This window comes from Oncorhynchus mykiss, chromosome 4, assembly GCF_057628025.1.
Source record: "Oncorhynchus mykiss isolate SJ-2025 chromosome 4, ASM5762802v1, whole genome shotgun sequence".
Lineage (NCBI taxonomy): Eukaryota > Metazoa > Chordata > Actinopteri > Salmoniformes > Salmonidae > Oncorhynchus > Oncorhynchus mykiss.
Genome location: NC_143025.1, coordinates 93,585,001 through 93,597,327, shown reverse-complemented (window position 1 = coordinate 93,597,327; position 12,327 = coordinate 93,585,001). Strand labels below are relative to the sequence as shown.

Sequence of the window (12,327 nt, the reverse complement as noted above, 5' to 3'; positions counted from 1 at the left end):
CCAGATGAGGCGTCCGTACTGATGCAATGCACATGTCCCAATCTACTGATGGAGCCATCTCACAAACACGCTGGGGGGGTGATAGGGCACTCCCGTTATCATCAATTCTCCTCACATTCACCTTGCAGTTCCAATTATTCCCCCCCCCCCCCTGTGCTCCCCGACAGCCATGCTGCGAAACTGGGTCACGGAATTTAAAGGAGCAGCGACTCTTAACGGTTTACGCCTCCGTTACACGTCTACTGCTCCCCAACCGCTCCGGCAACGCTCCGGCAACGCTCCAGCAATGCTCCAGCAACGCTCCCCAACGCTCCAGCAACGCTGTGTTGATGAATCAGGAGTCATTCATTGTGATTTTACTGTGTTATATAAAAGGACACACTCATGTGCACACACACATTTTTCCTGACCCCGAACCTTACCATAACCTGAATACCTAACCTAAAATGAACCCTAATTCTAACCTTAACCCCTCTAGAAATAGCATTGGACCTTGTGGGGACTAACAAAATGTCCTCAGTTGGTCAAATGTGTGTTTGTTTACTATTCTTGTGGGGACTTCTGGTAAACACACACACACACACACACACACAATTCCCACTGTCTCATCATACTGCTGTGTTATTCTACACCAGTTTAGTTAATGAGTCTACACAGCTTTAGTTAATGAGTCTACACAGCTTTAGTTAATGAGTCTACACAGCTTTAGTTAATGAGTAAAGGACATCAGCTGTATCAGCTGTAAAGGACATCAGCTGTATAGGACATCAGATGTATAGGACATCAGCTGTATAGGACATCAGCTGTAAAGGACATCAGCTGTAAAGAACATCAGCTGTATAGGACATCAGCTGTAAAGGACATCAGCTGTATAGGGCATCAGCTGTATCAGCTGTAAAGGACATCAGCTGTAAAGAACATCAGCTGTATAGGACATCAGCTGTATAGGACATCAGCTGTAAAGGACATCAGCTGTAAAGGACATCAGCTGTAATGAACATCATCTGTAAAGGACATCATCTGTAAAGGACATCATCTGTAAAGGACATCAGCTGTAAAGGACATCAGCTGTAAAGGACATCAGCTGTAAAGGACATCAGCTGTAAAGGACATCATCTGTAATGAACATCATCTGTAAAGGACATCATCTGTAAAGGACATCAGCTGTAAAGGACATCATCTGTAAAGGACATCAGCTGTAAATGACATCAGCTGTAAAAGACATCATCTGTAAAGGACATCAGCTGTAAAGGACATCAGCTGTAAAGGACATCATCTGTATAGGACATCAGCTGTAAAGGACATCATCTGTAAAGGACATCAGCTGTAAAGGACATCAGCTGTAAAGGACATCAGCTGTAAAGGACATCATCTGTAAAGGACATCATCTGTATCAGCTGTAAAGGACATCAGCTGTAAAGGACATCAGCTGTATCAGCTGTAAAGGACATCAGCTGTATAGGACATCAGCTGTATAGGACATCAGCTGTAAAGGACATCAGCTGTAAATGACATCAGCTGTAAAGGACATCAGCTGTAAAGGACATCAGCTGTAAAGGACATCAGCTGTATCAGCTGTAAAGGACATCAGCTGTAAAGGACATCAGCTGTATCAGCTGTAAAGGACATCAGCTGTATAGGACATCAGCTGTAAAGGACATCAGCTGTAAAGGACATCAGCTGTAAAGGACATCAGCTGTATAGGACATCAGCTGTAAAGGACATCAGCTGTAAAGGACATCAGCTGTATAGGGCATCAGCTGTATCAGCTGTAAAGGACATCAGCTGTATAGGACATCAGCTGTAAAGGACATCAGCTGTGTCGTGGAAATTTCCTCTATTTACCAAATCATGGGAGCAAACCACACACAAGTCAGAGTTAGTTATAAAAGTCCATCTTTAATTATATGAGCTCTATCACAACCCTGTGACTCTCAGATCGATTCAGTGTCTAACCATGAATTCTCTGAGAGCCCCTTCCACATTTCAAATGAGGTCCTTTATAGTAAAGACACACACACAGGATAAGACAGCATAGACATAATAAATCGTTCAGCTTTGTCTCCTTACTCAAACCCCAGAACCATAAACCAACCCTCCATATCACCAGGCATATATCAAATTGTCATTTAGATACAACCAACTCTAAATACAACCAATCCTGGACAAGCTCACGGAGAGGAGAATGATTCCAGACACTGCAACCTTCCTTTCCCCACTATGGGAAAGGTAGAGAGTGAAAGATATGTTTACACATGATGACACTTTGACCTCTCCCCTCTCAGCGGCCCAGGCAACTTAGTTTTGACATAGAACAGATAACTGCAACCTCACCACAGAATTACACAAAAATACCATTCTGATGAGAATTTACTTAAACACATTTGATGAATATAAAACATCTTACATATGTTACCAACAAATTCTGAATCTTCCCTAACAGCTGTAAAGGACATCATCTGTAAAGGACATCATCTGTAAAGGACATCATCTGTAATGAACATCAGCTGTAAAGGACATCAGCTGTAATGAACATCATCTGTAAATGACATCAGCTGTAAAGGACATCAGCTGTAAAGGACATCAGCTGTAAAGGACATCAGCTGTAAAGGACATCAGCTGTAATGAACATCATCTGTAAAGGACATCAGCTGTAAATGACATCAGCTGTAAAGGACATCAGCTGTAAAGGACATCAGCTGTAAATGACATCAGCTGTAAAGGACATCAGCTGTAAAGGACATCAGCTGTAAAGGACATCAGCTGTATAGGACATCAGCTGTAAAGGACATCAGCTGTAAAAGACATCAGCTGTATAGGACATCAGCTGTAAAAGACATCAGCTGTAAAGGACATCAGCTGTATAGGACATCAGCTGTATAGGACATCAGCTGTAAAAGACATCAGCTGTATAGGACATCAGCTGTAAAGGACATCCTCATTGACTGCACACACCCTTAGCACAGTGCTGACCGCAAAAAAAACACAAACACACACACTGCTCAACGCATAACACAAATGATCAGTAATACTGTGAGGCAGGAAGCTCTGAGTGAAGCAGGAAGCTTTCTGAGTGTGGCAGGAAGCTTTCTGAGTGAAGCAGGAAGCACAGAGTTACTTTGTTAGTGGATTTGAGTAGACTGCACCTTAGACTACACTATAGACCATAGACTACACTATAGACTATATACTACACTATAGACTACACTGTAGACCATAGACTACACTATAGACTATAGACTACACCGTAGACCATAGACTACACTATAGACTATAGACTACACTGTAGACCATAGACTACACTGTAGACCAGACTACTCTATAGACTATAGACTACACTATAGACCATAGACTACACTATAGTCTATAGACTAGACTGTAGACTATAGACCATAGACTACACTGTAAACTATAGACTAGACCATAGACTACTCTATAGACTACACTATAGACTAGACCATAGACTATACTATAGACCATAGACTACACTATAGACTATAGACTACACTATAGACTATAGACTATGCTATATACCATAGACTACACTATAGACTAGACTATAGACTACACTATAGACTATAGACTACACTATAGACTAGACTATAGACTATAGACTACACTATCGACTAGACTATAGACTACACTATAGACTACACTAGACCATAGACTACACTATAGACTACACTATAGACGATAGACTACACTATAGACTGCACTATAGACTATAGACTACACTATAGACTGTATACTACACGATAGACTACACTGTAGACCATAGACTACACTATAGACTAGACTATACTATAGACTAGAGACTAGACTATAGACTGGACTATAGACTACAGAAAAACTATAGACTATAGCCTAGACTATAGACTAGACCAGAGACTATAGACTACACTATAGACTAGACTATAGACTACACTATAGACTGTACTATAGCCTAGACTATAGACTAGACCAGAGACTATAGACTACACTATAGACTAGACTATAGACTGTACTATAGTCTAGACTATAGACTAGAGACCGGACTATAGACTAGAGACTGCACTATAGACTACAGAAAAACTATAGACTAGACCAGAGACTATAGACTAGACTATAGACTACACTATAGACTACACTATAGACTAGACTATAGACTAGACCAGAGACTATACACTACACTATAGACTAGACTATAGACTACACTATAGACTAGACTATAGACTATACTATAGACTATACACTACACTATAGACTAGACTACACTATAGACTACACTATAGACTAGAATATAGAGTATACTATAGACTAGAGACTGGACTATAGACTAGACCAGAGACTATACACTACACTATAGACTAGACTACACTATAGACTACACTATAGACTGTACTATAGACTAGAGACTGGACTATAGACTAGACCAGAGACTATACACTACACTATAGACTAGACTATATACTACACTATACACTACAGACTCCTCTGGACAGTGACAGGACACAGTGAGGTCAGACGGACTCCGATCATCATCAACATCATCATCATCATCACGCTGTCGGTAATAATGAAACGAAGCAGTGATTCAGTATTCCTCATATCTGTGGTAAATAACTTCAGGAACACTGTCATGTCAAACAGTCTGTTTATTGTAACGCAGCACATTACCGTTTAAAACAAACAAAGACGCTTGGATGTACACAAAACAACATGCCTGTAGTATAATCTTCAATAATAAGGTTATATAAAATAAATAAAGAAGGGATCAATAAAACGATTCTGGATCAATAAAACGTGTCCCGGATCATGCTCGTAAAACATGAACACAAAGCTCTACCGACAGACCACCACCACATCCCAAAATACTTCTTCAGGCAATCATGGAAGTACCAAAATAATGTACATTGTTAGCCTACAGCCCTGAACGAACAGTTTGCTGAAAGAGAGAAACCCACAGGTATCCTAAAGACAAACGCCAGGAGACCAAGGGTGCATCTACTTAGGCTGTTGTGGCTTCCTCTCCTAGTCTCCTCTCCTTATCTTCATCTGAACTGATCTGAGAACACAGACTTAAGTGAAAACAAAATGGCTTTACTTAGCTTGCACCTGTCCAGATCACTTGGATGATGGATGGAGGAGAGGAGAGATGTCTTGACTATTTAGATGCCCTAAAACATCCGTCCTAATCCTGGCTGACTTCACACCTCACAAAGCCCCGTCATCAATCGACACTAGAACCGATCACCAAACCAAACGAGAAGAAGATGAATGAAAACAGCACCAGACTACTTCCTGGTTTTCTCAGGAAGTTATTATGTGATCGTCACAAGGTTTTCAACACTAAAAGGTCTACAGCAACATTTACCAAACTAGGGGGTCGCGACCCCCTGTGGGGTCGCCTGATTTGAAAATGGGGGTTGCCTGATTTGAAAATGGGGGTCACGAAACTTACACTTGGTTCATAGAAGCAGGGTTACATCACCCTATCACTGAAAGATAGGAACACAGATGTGTCTGTTCTGTTTCCTTCTACAATTCCCACAAGCTGTGCAGGACTGACTAGAACAGAGTGGATAAGACCAGGCACTAAATCAGACTGGGGGAACTAAATCAGACTGGGGGAACTAAATCAGACTGGGGGGAACCAAATCAGACTGGGGGAACTAAATCAGACTGGGGGGAACCAAATCAGACTGGGGGAACTAAATCAGACTGGGGGAACTAAATCAGACTGGGGGGAACTAAATCAGACTGGAGGGAACTAAATCAGACTGGGGGGGAACTAAATCAGACTGGGGGGAACTAAATCAGACTGGGGGGAACTAAATCAGACTGGGGAGAACTAATAGCCTGGTGATCTTGTGAACTTCCCAATATGTTTCTGACGCATTTCAGTCCCTTCAAACCACACCTCCTTCAGATTGAAATAATGTCAAAAGTACTGTCAGACAGATTTGTAATAGACTGTCATTGGCCGTTGATTTACATCCCTTGTTTTTACATGGTGAGGTCGCGGCCCAAACAGTTTGGGAACTCCTGGTTTAGAGTCATAGAGTAAGATCAGTAACGATGATAAATGGTCCTGCTTTAGTCTTCACTAGAGGAAGTTCACTAACGCTGTCCTGCTTTAGTCTTCACTAGAGGAAGTTCACTAACGTTGTCCTGCTTTAGTCTTCACTAGAGGAAGTTCACTAACGTTGTCCTGCTTTAGTCTTCACTAGAGGAAGTTCACTAACGTTGTCCTGCTTTAGTCTTCACTAGAGGAAGTTCACTAACGTTGTCCTGCTTTAGTCTTCACTAGAGGAAGTTCACTAACGTTGTCCTGCTTTAGTCTTCACTAGAGGAAGTTCACTAACGTTGTCCTGCTTTAGTCTTCACTAGAGGAAGTTCACTAACGTTGTCCTGCTTTAGTCTTCACTAGAGGAAGTTCACTAACGTTGTCCTGCTTTAGACTTCACTAGAGGAAGTTCACTAAAGTTGTCCTGCTTTAGTCTTCACTAGAGGAAGTTCACTAACGTTGTCCTGCTTTAGTCTTCACTAGAGGAAGTTCACTGTCCTGCTTTAGTCTTCACTAGAGGAAGTTCACTGTCCTGCTTTAATCTTCACTAGAGGAAGTTCACTGTCCTGCTTTAGACTTCACTAGAGGAAGTTCACTAACAACGCTTTTGTCTTTGGCAGCTGTAGCTCTAGCACAGAGCAGGGGACCAGTTCCATTTCAAGTCAGACCCTTCAGGGATCATCTAAACTGAAATGGGCCGTGGCCCCGCCCTACTACAGCATAGGGATTGTATCGGAGCGGACTGAGGGGTTCTGAGTCTAGTTGGCATTACAGAAGAAGAGGATATATCTACAATAAATATCATTAAAATCCTCCACTATAGAAAGAGGCTGAGGTTATTTCACATAAAAAGTATAAATAACAACTTATTCCTATATTAATAGAAGAATGTAACCGTGCCTAAGAGGGGTCTCTCCTAAGGTTCAGCGTCTCATGGAAGAGGGGTCTCTCCTAAGGTTCAGCGTCTCATGGAAGAGGGGTCTCTCCTAAGGTTCAGCGTCTCATGGAAGAGGGGTCTCTCCTAAGGTTCAGCGTCTCGTGGAAGAGGGGTCTCTCCTAAGGTTCAGCGTCTCATGGAAGAGGGGTCTCTCCTAAGGTTCAGCGTCTCGTGGAAGAGGGGTCTCTCCTAAGGTTCAGCGTCTCATGGAAGAGGGGTCTCTCCTAAGGTTCAGCGTCTCATGGAAGAGGAGTCTCTCCTAAGGTTCAGCGTCTCGTGGAAGAGAGGGTCTCTCCTAAGGTTCAGCGTCTCAAGGAAGAGGAGTCTCTCCTAAGGTTCAGCGTCGAAAAGGAAGAGGGGTCTCTCCTAAGGTTATATTCTGTCACACAGATGATGCCTCTATATGTTTGACATCACATGACCTATGACCCCTGTACCGAGGTGAGTGAACCAGGCATTTAAAATGTCATTTCAGAGTTCTGACAGTGTTGTACTTGTGCTTGCCACATACTGTAAAGCAGCGATGTTATGTTGTTACGCCAATTAACTATCAACAGGAAGTGACATCATTGACTATCAACATGAAATTACAATTAACTGTCAACAGGAAATGGCTGAGGAGAAACCAGCGGACGTTGTGTGACGTGACCAGCTCAAGACCGTCAATCATACAGGTATTTGTAGTCCATTCAACACGAATAACTACATTACCCATCAGGCCTAGCGTCAGTGAGGACAGTCCTGGAGCAGAGGGTGAATGGCTTTTTACTCTTCAGAAATCTAGTGTGTTCTGGAAACCTCCTAAACTCACTACTCCTTCTGTTTCTGCAGATCTGAAGAGAATTGGATAGGTAGGTATACATCAGCAACATGGTGATGGCTTCAATAGCCTTTCTATGGACATAGAGAAACTACTGCCACATTGCTTATACCTATTCAGTCCCTGTAGATCTGTAGATGTTGCAGGGGATAGGATAGTGGGGATTCAGACTGAAGACCAGTGGTGTATTCATTAGTCACTGTTGCAAAACGTTTTGACAATGGAAGACGGTTTGCAACGAAAAATGAGAGTTTCTATTGGACAAATTCAGATAAGTCCCTCCCGTTTGGTTTGCTTCTGTTTGGTTCCTAGTGAATACACCCCAGAAAGATTCCCCCTGTGGATGACCTGACGAGAACCATAACAGGATGTCATAATATTACAGTATTGCAAAGAAACATCATAATGTCACATCAAGGAAACATCATATTGTCACATCAAGGAAACATCATAATGTCACATCAAGGAAACATCATAATGTCACATCAAGGAAACATCATAATGTCACATCAAGGAAACATCATAATGTCACATCAAGGAAACATCATAATGTCACATCAAGGAAACATCATATTGTCACATCAAGGAAACATCATAATGTCACATCAAGGAAACATCATAATGTCACATCAAGGAAACATCATAATGTCACATCAAGGAAACATCATAATGTCACATCAAGGAAACATCATATTGTCACATCAAGGAAACATCATAATGTCACATCAAGGAAACATCATATTGTCACATCAAGGAAACATCATAATGGTTTCATAATAAAATATCACATTGGTTACGTGACTTGCCTAGTAAAATAAAGGTTAAAGGCTATAAAGTATTGTGTTTTATCCCTAAACTATGTCAATAAATCCAGCTCCCTAAACTATGTCAATAAATCCAGCTCCCAATAAATCCAGATCCCTAAGCTATGTCAATAAATACAGCTCCCTAAACTATGTCAATAAATACAGCTCCCAATAAATCCAGATCCCTAAGCTATGTCAATAAATCAAGCTCCCAATAAATCCAGATCCCTAAGCTATGTCAATAAATACAGCTCCCTAAACTATGTCAATAAATCCAGCTCCCAATAAATCCAGATCCCTAAGCTATGTCAATAAATCCAGCTCCCAATAAATCCAGATCCCTAAGCTATGTCAATAAATACAGCTCCCTAAACTGTCAATAAATACAGCTCCATAAACTATGTCAATAAATCCAGCTCCCTAAACTGTCAATAAATCCAGCTCCATAAACTATGTCAATAAATCCAGCTCCCTAAACTATGTCAATAAATCCAGCTCCCAATAAATCCAGCTCCATAAGCTACGTCAATAAATCCAGCTCCCTAAGCTATGTCAATAAATCCAGCTCCCTAAACTCAATAAATCCAGCTCCCTAAACTGTCAATAAATCCAGCTCCCTAAACTATGTCAATAAATCCAGCTCCCTAAACTATGTCAATAAATCCAGCTCCCAATAAATCCAGATCCCTAAGCTATGTCAATAAATACAGCTCCCTAAACTGTCAATAAATCCAGCTCCATAAATTATGTCAATAAATCCAGCTCCCTAAACTGTCAATAAATCCAGCTCCATAAACTATGTCAATAAATACAGCTCCCTAAACTATGTCAATAAATCCAGCTCCCAATAAATCCAGCTCCATAAGCTATGTCAATAAATCCAGCTCCCTAAGCTATGTCAATAAATCCAGCTCCCTATACTGTCAATAAATCCAGCTCCCTAAACTGTCAATAAATCCAGCTCCCTAAACTATGTCAATAAATCCAGCTCCCTAAACTATGTCAATAAATCCAGCTTCCAATAAATCCAGCTCCATAAACTATGTCAATAAATCCAGCTCCCTAAACTGTCAATAAATCCAGCTCCATAAACTATGTCAATAAATCCAGCTCCCTAAACTATGTCAATAAATCCAGCTCCCAATAAATCCAGCACCATAAGCTACGTCAATAAATCCAGCTCCCTAAGCTATGTCAATAAATCCAGCTGCCTAAACTGTCAATAAATCCAGCTCCCTAAACTGTCAATAAATCCAGCTCCCTAAACTATGTCAATAAATCCAGCTCCCTAAACTATGTCAATAAATCCAGCTCCCAATAAATCCAGATCCCTAAGCTATGTCAATAAATACAGCTCCCTAAACTGTCAATAAATCCAGCTCCATAAACTATGTCAATAAATCCAGCTCCCAATAAATCCAACTCCCTAAGCCATGTCAATAAATCCAGCTCCCTAAACTGTCAATAAATCCAGCCCCCTAAGCTACGTCAATAAATCCAGCTCCCTAAGCTACATCAATAAATCCAGCTCCCTAAGTTACATCAATGAATAAAGCTCCTTAAGCTACGTCAAAAAATCAAGCTCCCGAAGCTATGTCAATGAATCTAGCTCCCTAAGCCATGTCAATAAATCTAGCTCCCTAAGCTATGTCAATAAATCTATCTCCCTAAGCTATGTCAATAAATCCGGCTCCCTAAGCTACGTCAATAAATCAAGCTCCCTAAGCAACGTCAATAAATCAAGCTCCCTGAGCTACGTCAAAAAATCAAGCTCCCTAAGCTACATCAATAAATCCAGCCCCCTAAGTTACGTCAATAAATCAAGCTCCCTAAGCTACGTCAATAAATCCAGCTCCCGAAGCTATGTAAATAAATCCAGCTCCCTAAACTATGTCAATAAATCCAGCTCCCTAAGCTATGTCAATAAATCCAACTCCCTAAACTATGTCAATAAATCCAGCTCCCTAAGCTATGTCAATAAATCCAGCTCCCAATAAATCCAGCTCCCTAAGCCATGTCAATATATCCAGCCCCCTAAGCTACGTCAATAAATCCAGCTCCCTAAGCTACATCAATAAATCCAGCTCCCTAAGTTACGTCAATAAATCAAGCTCCCTGAGCTACGTCAAAAAATCCAGCTCCTAAACTACGTCAATAAATCCAGCTCCCTAAGCTACGTCAATAAATCCAGCTCCCTAAGCTATGTCAATAAATCAAGCTCCCTAAGCTACGTCAATAAATCCAGCTCCCGAAGCTATGTCAATAAATCAAGCTCCCTAAACTATGTCAATAAATCAAGCTCCCTAAGCTATGTCAATAAATCCAGCTCCCTAAGCTATGTCAATAAATCCTAATTAAAACAATTGGGGATGTGGCTAAGTAATATTGTAAATATACTGAACAGAAATGATGTAAATATACTGAACAGAAATGATGTAAATATACTGTACAAAAATATAAACGCAACAAATTAAAAGATTTCAGTCAATTTAAAAATAAATTAGCCCCTAATTTTGGAATACAGATATGTAGCTGTTGGTCATAGATACCTTTAAAAAAAAGGTAGGGTCGTGGCTCAGTTCCAGTCAGTATCTGGTCTGATTACCATTTGCCTCATGCAGCACGACACATCACCTTGGCATAGAGTTGATCAGGCTGTTGATTGTGGAATGTTGTCCCGCTCCTCTTCAATGGCGTGTAAAGTTGCTGGATATTGGAGGGAACTGGAAAACGCTGTCGTACACTTTGATCCAGAGCATCCCAAACATGCTCAATGGGTGACATGTCTGGTGAGTACGCAGGCCATGGAAGAACTGAGACATTTTCAGCTTCCAGGAATTGTGTACAGATCCTTGTGACATGGGGCCGTGCATTATCATGCTGAAACATGAGGTGATGGCAGCAGATGAATGGCACAACAATGGGCCTCAGGATCTCGTCACGGTATCTCTGTGTACTTAAATTGCCACCGATAAAATTTAAATTGTGTTCGTTGTCCGTAACTTATGCCTGCCCATACCATAACCCCACTGTCACCATGGCCCACACAACGCCATACAAGCTCTCTGACATCTGCCCGGTACAGTTGAAACAGGGATTCCTCTGTGAAGAGCACACTTCTCCAGCGTGCCAGTGGCCATCGAAGGTGAGCATTTGCCCACTGAAGTCGATTACGACGCCGAACTGCAGTCAGGTCAAGACCCTGGTGAGGACAACGAGCACATAGATGAGCTTCCCTGAGAAGGTTTCTGATAGTTTGTGCAGAAATTCTTCGGTTGTGCAAACCCAGTTTCATCAGCTGTCCGAGTGGCTGGTCTCAGATGATCCCTCAGGTGAAGAAGCCGGATGTGGAGGTCCTGGGCTGGCGTGGTTACACGTGGTCTACGTTTGTGAGGCCGGTTGGACGTACAGTCAAATTCTCTAAAACTGCATTGAACACGGCTTATGGTAGAGAAATGCACATTCAATTATCTGCCACAGCTCTGGTGGACATTCCTGCAGTCAGCACGTCAATTGCACGCTCCCTCAAAACTTGAGACATCTGTGGCATTGTGTTGAAGCACCAACGTGTTGGAGGAAACACCAACTGATGACCGAAGCAACATGGAGTAGCTAGAGCCTGATGGGCCAAGGAAATCCCGGCCGGCCAAACCCTCCCCTAACCCGGACGATGATGTGCCAAACCCTCCCCTAACCCGGACGATGCTGGGCCAAACCC

General features: G+C 41.8%; 1 protein-coding gene across 1 annotated transcript in view; it reads right to left on the bottom strand.

Annotated features, from left to right (window-relative positions):
• Positions 1-4,616: 4,616 nt before the first annotated feature.
• Positions 4,617-12,327, bottom strand: part of ppp1r14c (protein phosphatase 1, regulatory (inhibitor) subunit 14C) — a 36,244-nt gene continuing 28,533 nt past the window's right edge. The window contains exon 4 of the mRNA XM_036976422.2: positions 4,617-12,327. This exon is cut by the window's right edge and continues 1,418 nt beyond it. The gene's annotated coding sequence lies outside the window, so the exon portion shown is untranslated.